We start from the raw sequence: 13,645 nt of genomic DNA on the forward strand, positions 1-13,645 counted from the left end.
CGAAAGGAAATGAACATCGAAGAACTAATTGTTAGACTTCGAATTGAAGAAGACAACAAGAGTTTAGCAAAGAAGTGGTTCAATCCTGGTGCTGCTAAAACTAATGTTGTGGAGCACGATCAAAGTAGTAAGAACTACAAAAATAAGCTGGATCATCCGGTGGCAGAAGGACCAAGCAAGGACTGAAAGGTGGAATTTCTAAGAAAAAATTTCAAGAAAAATGCTTCAATTGTAACAAAGTGGGCCACAAGTCTTCGGAGTGCAGATTGCCAAAGAAAAAGTAGCAAATGTGGTTGACTACATTGCACAAGATGTGTCGGAGCTGAATCTCTCAGCTGTCATTTTTAAAGTAAACATGGTAGGTTCAAACCCTAAGGAGTGGTGGATTGACACCGATGCTACGAGGCATGTGTGCTCTGATAAGGAGCTGTTTGCTGCGTTTGAAGTAATTGAGAATGGGGAGAAATTGTTCATGAGAAATTCAGCAACTTCTAAAATCAGGGGACAAGGAAAGGTGGTTCTGAAGATGACCTTGAGAAAAGAGCTGACTCTCAACAGTGTGCTATATGTGCTGAAAATTCGCAAAAATCTATTGTTCGGGTTGCTTTTGAATAAGTATTGCTTTCGCATTGTATTTGAGTTAGACAAAATTATTTTGTCAAAAAGTGGAATGTTTGTTGGAAAATGATATGTTTCCGATTGTATGTTTAAACTCAATGTAATGGTTGTTAAACCGAAAATGAATAAAGCAAACTCTTTTGCTTATTTGCTTGAGTCTTCTAATTTGTGTCATGGTAGACTAGTACATGTTAACTATGATACTTTACGAAAACTAGTTAACTTAAATTGCACACTCGAGTTCCACATTGATTCAAAAATAAGTGTAAAACTTGTGTTAAGACAAAATTGACAAGGTCATTATTTAAATCAATATAATGGAACATAGAACCACTTGATTTAATTCACAGCGACGTATGTGATTTAAAACTCGTACAAACAAGAGGTAGCAACAAGTATTTCATTACTTTTGTCGATGATAGCACCAAATACTGTTATGTGTATTTGCTAAAAAGTAAAGATGAAACTATAGAGAAATTTATTCTCTATAAGAGTGGAGTTGAAACTCAATTTAATAAGAAAATTAAGGTGTTAAGAAGCAACCGAGGTGGTGAGTATGAAGCACCATTTACGAAATTCTGTGCACAACACGGAATCATACACAAAATCACCGCAGCAAAACGGTGTTGCTGAACGAAAAAATCGTACTTTAAAGGAAATAATGAATGCAATGCTAGTAAATTCTGGGTTACCTCAAAATATTTGGGGGGAAGCTGTGTTATCAGTAAATTACCTTTTAAATAAGGAACCCTGAAAGAAAATGGAAAAGACCCTTTATGAGTTATGGAAAGGAAGAAAGTCTTCCTATAAATACTTACGAGTGTGGGGGTGTTTTGCTAAAGTGGCCGTTCCAACACTAAAGAAGGTAAGAATAGGGCCAAAAACGGTAGATTGCATCTTCATTGACTATGTACACAATAGAAGTGCTCATCGATTTCTTGTGTATGACTCTAAAATCCCAGATATACACAAAACACGATATTGGAATGAAGAAATGCTTCATTCTTTGAACATGTATTTCCATACAAGTCCAAAGAGGAAGCAACCTCCTCCAAAAGAACATATGAGACTATGATTGAAAATAGTCATGATGTAGAACTAGAAGAGGAGACTGAGGTTAGATGTAGCAAACGGGAAAGGATAAAAAAATTGTATGGTCCTAATTTTCTGACCTATATGCTAGAAAGTAAATCCCATAATTATCAAGAGGTTGTGAATTCCTCAGAAGGACCTCAATGGAAGGAGACCATTAAAAGTGAGATAGATTCCATACTTCATAATCATACATGAGAGCTAGTAGATCTTCCTCCAAGAAGTAAACCACTAGACTATAAATGGATTTTCAAAAGGAAAATGAGAGCATATGGAACTATCGAAAAGTATAAGGCCAAATTAGTAATAAAATGTTACAAATAAAGGGAATGCCTTAATTACTTTGATATATATTCTTCAGTGACGAGAATAACATTTATTAGATTGATACTTGCGATTGTTGCTTTGCGAATTCTTGAAGTACATCAAATGGATGTTAAAACTGCCTTTCTAAATGGAGATTTAGAAGAAGAAAATTTTATGGAACAATCCGAGAGGTTTTATTCACCAGGGCAGGAAAAGAAAGTTTGTAAATTGGTGAAGTCACTATATGACTTGAAACAAGCACCCAAACAATGGCATGAAAAATATGATAATGTCATGATAGAGAGTGGATTTAAAATCAATGAGTGTGACAAATATGCTTACGTCAAAGACACTAAAGATGGTTATGTCATTTTATGTCTTTACGTTGACGACATACTTATTGTTGGTAGTAACAATAAGATAATTGAATCCACTAAAAATATGTTGAATTCGAGATTTGACATGAAAGATATGGGTTTAGCTGATGTTATACTTGGAGTAAAAATATTAAGAACATCAGATGGGCTTGTTCTAAGTCAGTCACATTATGTGGACAAAATTTTGAAAAAATTCAATAAGGATAATACTAGCTTGGCTAAAGCACCAATAGGTACAAGTCAACATCTATCTAAAAACAAAGGTGTAAGTGTCTCTTAAGTAGAATATTCGAGAGTTATTGGAAGTCTAATGTACTTGATGAGTTGTAGCCACACAGTCAGTAAATTGAGTAGATACACGAGTAATCGAGGAGCTGATCACTGGAAAGGAATAGTAAGAGTACTAAGGTACTCAAGATGTACTCGTGACTATGGACTACATTATACCAGATATCCAGCGATCATTGAAGGATACAGTGATGCTAATTGGATATCTGATATAAAAGACTCAAAGTCCACTAGTGGATTTGTGTTCACATTGGGAGGTGCTGCTATATCGTGGGAATCCTCTAAGCAAACAGTTATTGTCAGATCTACGATGGAATTTGAGTTTATAGTTCTAGACAAATGTGGTGAAGAGGCCGAATGGCTGCGCAACTTCTTAGAAGATATTCCAAGATGGTCAAAACCTGAACCAGTAATTTGCATATATTGTGATAGTCAATCAGCAATAGGAAGGGCACAATGTAACATGTATAATGGTAGGTCTAAACATATACGTTGCAGACACAATACCATGAGACAACTACTCTCAACTGGAGTTATCACTATTGACTACGTAAGGTCAAAAGATAACATTGCGGATCCGCGAACTAAAGGGTTAAATAGAGAGTTAGTTGGAAAATCATCGAAAGAAATGAGACTTAAGCCCTTGAATGAATAAGTCATTACAAAGGAAACCCAACCTAGTTGACTGACGATCCCAAGATCTAGGTTCAAAGGGACAACCTAATTGTAAAGACTTAATAAGATCACTGTGGGGGTGTTTCATCCAGTCCATTCCTATGATGTAACAGTGACGCTTGTAAGGATGAAGGATAAGCGATAGATTTTTAGTGATTTTTATGCGTCGAAAATCGAGTCAAGTAATACGGGTTACTTGTAATAAGAAATCATTTATGTGAGAGAAAAGTGGGGCCGCTTCTAAGAGAATTGTATGGGGCTCAATTCTTAAGAACTCTCACAGAACCAGGCATATGTTCATGGCCAAAACGAACATAAGAATGAGAACTGAATTGTGTTAGGAAGAATTCTGTGCGGAGTATATCATCGTTTACATAAACGGTAGAACAGTTCAAGGACAACATGTCTATTGATTAGCTAGTAAAGTAAATATGCTTTCACAAGGGAATGTTCAAAGGGTAATACCTGCCTATCCTATGCAGACTTCAACCGTTGAACTTTATCACCTAATCTTGTGTCTCACGGTCTCATGTCTCTCCCAATTTTCATTCATGTGAAAAATTGTTGGGAAAAATGAGTAAATGACTCACTTTTTACAAAATTTTTAGTGGGACCTATTGATTCAATTTGGAAGATCAAAGTTGATCCGTATTTTCCTCCGTGAGAGTATCAAAATCATATATTTATTTGTCAAAAATGAAGCTTGGGTGAATGAGAAATTGGAGCGCAAAGATGATCATTGAAAGATGATTTATGTGGGAAAAATGAGTTTAGTCCCACATAGGAAAAATATGAAAGCAAGAATTACTTTAAATATGGCTATATATTGGAAATGTATAATCATGTGTAGCATAGAAGCTCTTTCCACGTGCGCGTAGGGGGTGCAAATCACGCACCGAAATTGCCTTTGGACCTTGAACTTGTGTGTGGGCGTGACATGCGTACACGAATGTCTGACCGAATGAAGTAAAAATTGGCCCGTTTGGAGTGTCAACGTTTTGCAATTTTTTGCTTTCTTCAACTGATTTTTGAGTTTCCAAAAACTGCCAAAACTCCAGCAGAAACTGAAGTGGCTCCAGTGTTTATTACCAAGGAGTTATAGGACAGATTTATGTTATATTAAATCTCAATTTTCCAGCAATTCATACACACCAAAAAAAAATCTCTCTGTCTTGCACCAGAAAATACTTGAGTTCTGCATATACATAATCTCAGTTTCCATCTCTAGTCATGGTGGTGATATTGTTCGATTACAAACTCAGTTCGTCGGAGTAGTTTCTGTGGTGCTCAAATTTTACGGGTTTTACCATTGTATCCTGGAAAACAGATGCTCGAATTAGACCTCAAACACTTTCGGTGAGGGGGCAAATTTGTTTTAAGGAAATTGTGCTCACACATGCTTCGGGTTGAAATTTTATTTATCTTTTGCAATTTACATATCTGTAATTTATTCTTGCAAGTTATTTATTTATTTAGCGATTTACACGTTTGCAATTTACTAGAGTAATATATTTTGCATTTTACTTGGTTTTATATTTATGTTAGAAATAATAAAATACACACACACACACACACACACACACACACACACACACACACACATATATATATATATATCTTCTTGCTAACAGTTGGTAAATGCAATTCGATATGTGTATATTACATATACGGTATTTCTATTGAAAAAAATGAATTATTTTAATAAAAACAGTTTGTGCTAATTTTACGCATATACGGTGAGTTTCGCTACCAAATACAGTGAGTTGCCATAAACGGTGAGCTACACTACCATATACGGTGAGCTATCAAATACGGTAAGGTGCAAATACGGTAAGTTGTTTGCAAATACGGTAAACTGTATACACGGTAGTTGTCCGCAAATACGGTATATTGTATATACGGTATGCTTAAAATCGATGTCTAAACTACATATACAGTATGCGATAATCCGATTTCATGAACACCACTATATTCCAACAGATAACACCAGCATAATGTCCAATTCCCAGTCTGAATGCTAAATGCTGTAAAACAACAAACTGATTGCTTTGAAACAACAAATTCCCTGTCTGCCGAACTTGAAATTGAAGTAATCATTGGGTTCCTCCATCTCGATCCGGTAAGTTTGGGGGAAATTTTGGGGAATATTTTTCTTTTCCCGCTTCTCTGTAAAATGAAGGAAATGGAGGTAGCAAAATGAAGGAAAGGCTAATGGACTGTGTAAAATAAAAGAATAATGGGCCCAAGTCATCCGGTTTTCAAATGGCAAGCAAATAGGGCCTTTTAGATTTTTTAATTCAAAAATTCCAGCTCCTTATGTCATCTACCATGTCAACTAGCAAGTACAACCAGCATTATTCTTTGAGTCATGCTTGCTATACACTTTTGTGTATAGCATGCATGACAGCCCCCTCACATGAGGGGGCTGTAAGAATGCACTATACATTTAGAATAACCCTCATGTATTGTCAGAAACTTTGCAGATAATCAACCAAGTTCACAAATCGAGCTATGAAACTTTTAAGTGGGCCTCGTTTTATTTTTCATTTGGTCGAATATCAACAGTAATAGTTGGTAAAAAAAAGTCAACAAATAATTTTCTTAAATCTTTGTTTAGCATATAGAAATAAAAAATAATTAAAATATTTAGCATTTTAAAAACTTGGTGGGATTTTTTTTTTGTTAAAAATTGGGATTATCTGCTAAAAACTATGGTAGAACAGTTTATAAATGTCTTTGCGGATGACAGCGCTTCATCCCAAGTGCAAAAGCGGCTTCTCTATCTTCAACTAGTAGAGTGCCTCTAATTTATACAAAACCAAATCAAAGAAACACGAATGACACAAGGCTTAGCTCTACTCTAACTAAGAGTAGCATCTCTAGTAAATCGCATAGGAATGATCACAAAAATTCTAATTTTGAAAAATAAGATAGGTAAGGTGGAGTTTACTTTCTCAAACGTTAAGAATTAGATTTTATTTTTATTTTTATTTTTATTTTTTTAAATTAAAAATTGCACCTTTGCTTCTCAAACATAATGAAATTATAAATTTATAAGAAACATGTAAACATAAGAAACTATAAATTTGTAAACAACCTCCTTCTTTATTTGAGTTTGGGATCAACTACAATATGTATTCGAAGTTAAAATTGCATAAGTATAAATATTTCATGTATAATTCTTTAAAATAAATAAATAAATAAAATATTATATAATAACATTTAGAGCTTGTTTGAGACCCATTTTATTGTAAAAATGCATTTTGAAATAGTAAATTGAAAATAAATGTGTAATTAAAAAATAAGGAAAAATTTTTGAGTTGACGTGTAATATTATTTTGTGGAATAATCTATAGTTGAAAAGTAGAGAGACGAAAATATATTTTGAAATAATGGAGATCAAACAAGAGCTTAGACTATTTTTGTGTACTAGCAGATTTTCGGATAATAATCATTAGAGGTCCATTCGACGCACATTAGTTAAAGGTTTAGGACTTTCACTGCAAATTCTCTAAAGGGGAAATGTTCAATGTAAATTACCCTTTTAAATTAATAAAAAGGGTAAAAAAATTGTTTTATCCTTTTCAAATTATTTAATATGGTCAAACACTAAATTTTGGTCAATTGGCAAATTTTTGGACGAAAATAGCCCAAAGACCTTTTAGTTTTATCACGTAAGTTTGAAAGGTTTGAAACTAGCATCGTTACAAATCAAAGTTTCAAATAAAATTTGTAAAAAGTTCGAAAAGTTTAGGACTATAAATGCAATTAGTTGTTGAAAAATATAGGCACAGCACGTGATCTTGGAAGTTCTCATCTGCCTCTAAGATTTTTTTTTTTTTTTTTTTAATTACAATTTTTATTTTTGTTATTTTATTATTTTGCTGCGATATAAAGTATTTGTTTGGGAAGACTCATCACTTGTGAAAGAAAGAGGGCACATGTACCATATGAGAAAGAACTAGAGGTTTCCTCCCTTTAGAAGTCCAGGACTACAATTAAGTCACACAATTTTGTTTTTGTAGTGAATGGAAATTTATCTATTCTTCAGAAAATTATAATTTTGTAGACTTCTCAGATTTCATCTGTTAGACCATTAAGTAAGCCCCTTGTATTTGCTAGGCAAGACATAATATTGAAATGAGCAAGAGATCAAGAGTATTTGTTCTCTAGTAACTATTGTCTACACGTGCAACTCCTCGAGTGGACCTGCTTATATGAATGAGCAATTGGAGTTGCAACTTAAGAAGGAAGAACTCAACATTGCTAATATGTCGAATGAAATGCTGTACTTGTAGAACTACCTCAAACATGCTTGAATGTAGATACTTTTTTGATCTTGATATCCTAAATTAAGATTGAGTCGATTTGTAAATATGCTTTTGATTTAATTTGTATCTATTGCATTGTTTTGCCAAATTTAATTTAAGTTGTTTATTTTATATCTGGAAAAAAAAATTCAAAATTCACCAACTTCAAAATTTATATGTTATTTAATACTATATTAACATTAAACTGTTAAAATTTATTAAATAATCATATTTCTTGAATAAAACTTTATAAAAAAAAAAAATACTCTCAAAATTTCAAAGTAAACACGTTTTCTAATTTTTGTTTTGAGAAACAGTTTTTCAAAATGGCAAAAAGAATACATTTTCATCAATTTCAAAATAGGCACTCAAAATACAAAACCCAAAATAAATTCAAAATTCAAAACTACAAAATTGAAACGTGAAGAGAACAACCCCTAAGTTTCTTACCTATTTTCAATTTAACCAAGGTTAGTATTGCCACCACAAATTTTACATGCTACACAACCTTATAACCACACCACAATTAAAACATGTTTTAAATAAGAATACCACAATTATAGTCCTAATCCATTAAAAACTTAAAAAATAAAAAAAATAAAAAAGGTTACAATATTGTGGTGTACTCCCTAACCAAAAATTACTCCTCATTTCTCATATCTTTCCCCATTTATTCTTCCTCACCAACTTTCCCCACCCGCTGGTTCAATAATCTGCTCCTAAAAAATCGCAACAAAATAAGATGAATAAGGAATCATCACCAACTCATGGGAAAAAAAATCTGGGATTTGCACCAACCTTCACTAAACCATGACATAATACAAAAATCTGAAGAAATCTATGTTGAAATCCACCGTCAACTAGAGCAAAAACTAGAATGGATAAAGATATGTGGCCCTGGACGTCAAGCAGAGCTCAACTAGAATTATGATAGTGTCATTGATTCCCCCCGTCATAAATGCCCCAATATATTTGTCGCCCTGGACGTCAAGGGCCCATGTGGCCCTGGACATCTAGAATTATGACAGTTTCATTGATTCCACTGTCATAAATGCCTCTATATATTCGTGTTTTCGAGAAAGACCGAGAGAGACTATAAGTGCTGTGAGAAAAATACTTAAGTGAATTGACTAATAGTTAATGGTTGAGGGAAGTGATAGAGAGAAAGGTGGTTGCAAAGTGAATTGTTAGTGTAGTTTAGAGTCTTTTCCCATATAATAATCCTTGGATTTGTTCTTCCGTTCAATCTTTGGATCTTTTTGGTTGTCAAAATCTTCGCATTTGCATCTTTAGTCCTTGTTTGACAACTCTGAAAACAAAATTCTTTTTGTCAAATTAATTTTCGATCATACAATCTCAAATAAATAAATATGAATAAAAAAATAAATTGCATGTAAATTCAAAAAATTCTCCTACTTTTTAGCCTCACCATCTTCAAAAAATAAAAATAAAAATAAAAATACTATTCAAAAATTCATTTTTCCAACAAAACTCATTTTCATGATTATCAAATAAAGGCTTAAATAGGAGCTATATACTTCTTGTGGTCTATGAATGATGGTGATGGTATGAATAAATATATCAGTGAATAATAAATAAGATAGTTCTACGATTTTATTTGCAACACTTATGTTTGCCTCCATCTTTTAAAAAACTCATTTTCAATGAAATAATTTTACACGTAAATTGAAAAGAATAATGACATTTGCAGTCACTCACTGTAACAGTCATCTTACGTGACATATATATGCCGATTAGTGATTTGATGAATGAGGCAATAAAAAATTACTATCCAAATGCATTAAATCACAAACATCATTAAGGATGCCAGGTAAAACGAATATTATAGTGAACGATTATGAGTAGCATTATTTATTTTATTTTATTTTTATTTTTAATCATACATTCTTTAAAAATCACTATTCTAAAATATATTTTTTTCAAAAAACATAAAAATAAAAAATAGGGCTCAAATTATTGTAGTGATAATATAACCACCCGAAATTGATCTCCTTCAATCTTTTATAATCATCCTTAATCATTTGGAAGAACTTTTAAAGTCATAACTAACTAAGTACAGATGTTTAAAATATCAACCCCATTTAACGACCGTCAACTCAATCATTTGGAAGAACTTTCAAAGACTTGCTTATTCGAAGGAGATTCCTCACAGTCGTTACACTACTCATTGCTCGCTACAAAATATGTCCTCTCTTTAGTTTGAAAAGCCCTAGAATTTAACCAAGCTTCTCTGAAGTTTCGAGGTTCCTCTCTTTCTCTCTTCCTCATACATTCTAATTTTACGAAAATGTAATGTGCATTTTATCATTTTTTTTTTTGTTTATTTGTAGATTCTTGATCACACTTTGTATTTTTATCGTTCTTGTTCACTCTTTCAAATTTTTAAAATTTGAATAAAATAATGGACTATGTCATTTGTATTTGTTGAGTTACATGTTGGTTGGCACGGTCCCACCCGACCTCGTGGACCCACCCCAACCTCCCCATGTGAGAGGGGAGGTGGACCTGTGTCAACTAACATGTAAACCTCCATGTACCCATAGTAAGATCCTAAAATAATCAGAATATACAACGAACGACTAAGAAAACAATTTTTTTTTTTTTTTTTAAGGTTCATATGGGTTTGGTAATGCAGTGTTGAACAGACTACCATTCTTGAATTTTTTCTTGTGTTTTGTTAAAGACTTAAAATTTCATTTTGAAAGATCAATCTTGTTAAGAGGAGTAGTCCAAATTCTTTATAAATTGATCTATATTTTCATTTTTATTCAATGTGAGACTTTATCCCTTAACATGTTCCTGTAAGATGGTGACTCGTTTGAGCAGACTAATCTTGAAATTCGTATACTCATTTTTTAGTTTTAATCGGATCGAATTGCTTGTTGAAACTTAATGGGTTCTGATACCATGTTAAAATTTGAGATTCTATCTTAAAAGATCAACCTTATTAAGAGGAATAGTCCAAACCCTTTATAAATTGGTATATATTTTTATCTTTATTAGATGTGGGATTTTATCACTTAACATGTTTTTTCTAATTTTTTTCTGGGGATTTTTTTATTTTTATTTTTTCATAGTTAAATGCTATATCATTTTTATGGGATACCGCTATTTGCATCCACATTTTTTTATATGTACATCCCACTCTAAGTTCATCCCTAATAAAATTTTTAAATTTTTAAAAAAATACTATTTGCATCCACGATTTATTCCAATCTTGTCCTTATTAAATTTATTCATTTGAATAATATATATCCACATGAATGTTTCATATCCATCTCATTTTAAATACATCCCTAAAACTATAGATTCACACAATCACTAAAATCATAAACTCTTTCATAATAATTTCCAAATGTAATAAAAGCCAATGTTAGTAAACCATCATTCAAGATTTACCAATACTTTATCAAAACATCCAGTTTGAGGACGTAATTGATCAGTCAAGGCCTTTCAAATTTCAAATATAGTCCTAACCCGTGGACCCACCCCAACCTCCCAATGTGAGAGGGGAGGTGGACCTGTGTCAACTAATATGTAAACTTCTATGTACCCATAGCAAGATCCTAAAATAATCAGAATATACAACGAACGACTAAGAAAACAATTTTTTTTTTTTTTAAGGTTCATATGGGTTTGGTAATGCAGTGTTGAACAGACTGCCATTCTTGAATTTTTTCTTGTGTTTTGTTAAGACTTAAAATTTCATTTTAAAAGATCAATCTTGTTAAGAGGAGTAGTCAAAATTCTTTATAAATTGGTCTATATTTTTATTTTTATTCAATGTGAGATTTTATCCCTTAACATGTTCCTGTAAGATGGTGACTCGTTTGAGCAGACTAATCTTGAAATTCGTATACTCATTTTTTAGTTTTAATCGGATCGAATTGCTTGTTGAAACTTAATGGGTTCTGATACCATGTTAAAATTTGAGATTCTATCTTAAAAGATCAACCTTATTAAGAGGAATAGTTCAAACCCTTTATAAATTGGTCTATATTTTTATCTTTATTAGATGTGGGATTTTATCACTTAACATGTTTTTCTAATTTTTTTCTGGGGATTTTTTTATTTTTATTTTTTCATAGTTAAATGCTATATCATTTTTATGGGATACCGCTATTTGCATCCACATTTTTTTATATGTACATCCCACTCTAAGTTCATCCCTAATAAAATTTTTAAATTTTAAAAAAAATACTATTTGCATCCACGATTTATTCCAATCTTGTCTTTATTAAATTTATTCATTTGAATAATATATATCCACATGAATGTTTCATATCCATCCCATTTTAAATACATCCCTAAAACTATAGATTCACACAATCACTAAAATCATAAACTCTTTCATAGTAATTTCCAAATGTAATAAAAGCCAATGTTAGTAAACCATCATTCAAGACTTACCAATACTTTATCAAAACATCCAGTTTGAGGACGTAATTGATCAGTCAAGGCCTTTCAAATTTCAAATATAGTCCTAACCCACATCAAATAGTCACATTCTTAAAACATGTTAAAAATTTGCTATGGTCCCTAAAGCCATGATGAAAAAAAATTATAAAATTCATTGATGTCTTAATGTGTTAGGAAAAAAATCAAACAACAAAACATGATGAAAAAGGTAATCCTTACTTTTTTAAAATTCTCTTCATATATTGTTATGTCTGTATATTTTTTCTCTAACGGCATCTCTTCCATTGTTCACTAAATTTTTTATCTATTGAAATTTTGAGTATTACAATGTTTCGAACAACAAAGGCTAAAAAAAGAAAGAAAAAGAAAGTTCAATTAAACAAGTTGAATTTTACCAACTTTGTTTGCTGAAGATATTGAAAATCTCTAATCTGGAAACTTTTGGCTAATATTTCAAAACTTTAGCCACCATGAAAATTCCATAAATCTTCCCTTAAAACGTTAATACTGCCTTTCAACTAATCTTCATTAATGTACATGAATTTGGGGCCACCCTTCACTTATAATTATATTCATGTAATTTTTCTTAATCCATTAGGATTCTAGTTAAACACAAATTCTAAATGAGTAAAAAAAGATTTAGCATAATTTGATGAAAATAAAAATTAGTGGATCAATTTAGAGTTATGTATTTTTATTTAATTCTGTTTATGTCTATTTAAGAAATTTACATAGGATTTAAAATATAATAAAAATTTATTTTTAAAAGTGGATGCATATATAAAAAGTGTGGATGGAAAAGTGATACCTTTTTTATGTGTATTTGTTTCTTTATTTTGTGGGTTCTTGTTTGCTGAAATTATGTCATTTTTCACTCTTTTGAAACGTGTAAACCTGAATAAATTACTGAGAAAATACAATGAAACGACTAAGAAAACATTTTTTTTATATGGATTTTAATAATTTATTTAAGTACGGACTGCTATTTCGTAATTTATTTATTTATTTTTTTAAATTTTCCCTCTTTTTCCTGAGGGCATTTTGATAGTCAATGTTTTGAGCGTTTTACGTTTCTTTATGAGATTTTTGTTTTGGATTTTCAAAAAGTATTTGAGAAATGAATTGATAAGTCCTTTCCAGATAATAGAGTTTTTTTAAATCTGAAATATGAATGAATATGTTCTAATGGAGATATGAACTACTGATAGCACGATTTGGCAAATGAGGTCATTTAGAAGCTGTAGTTGTATTTTCTTTTGTTTCCTTATTCTTTTGAAATTAAGCCATGTATGGCAAGGAATCTTTAAAATTCATTCTTTTTCTAAAGGTCTGTTTGATTGGAAGAATGAAATTTGGATGGAAAAAAACGACTTCTAAGGAATTAAATTGTTATGTTGAAATTTTGAATCTTTTAGTGTTTATATTTGACTTTGTTTTCCATAAAAATTATCAATTAAATGAATATAATTTGTTATAATCGTGGATAAAATTTATTTCCATTGCCAGCAAAAAAAAAAAAAAAAAAAAAAAAAAACTGGA

The sequence above is a fragment of the Olea europaea genome, chromosome 13 (genome assembly GCF_002742605.1).
Source record: "Olea europaea var. sylvestris chromosome 13, O_europaea_v1, whole genome shotgun sequence".
In the NCBI taxonomy this organism is placed as follows: Eukaryota; Viridiplantae; Streptophyta; class Magnoliopsida; order Lamiales; family Oleaceae; genus Olea; species Olea europaea.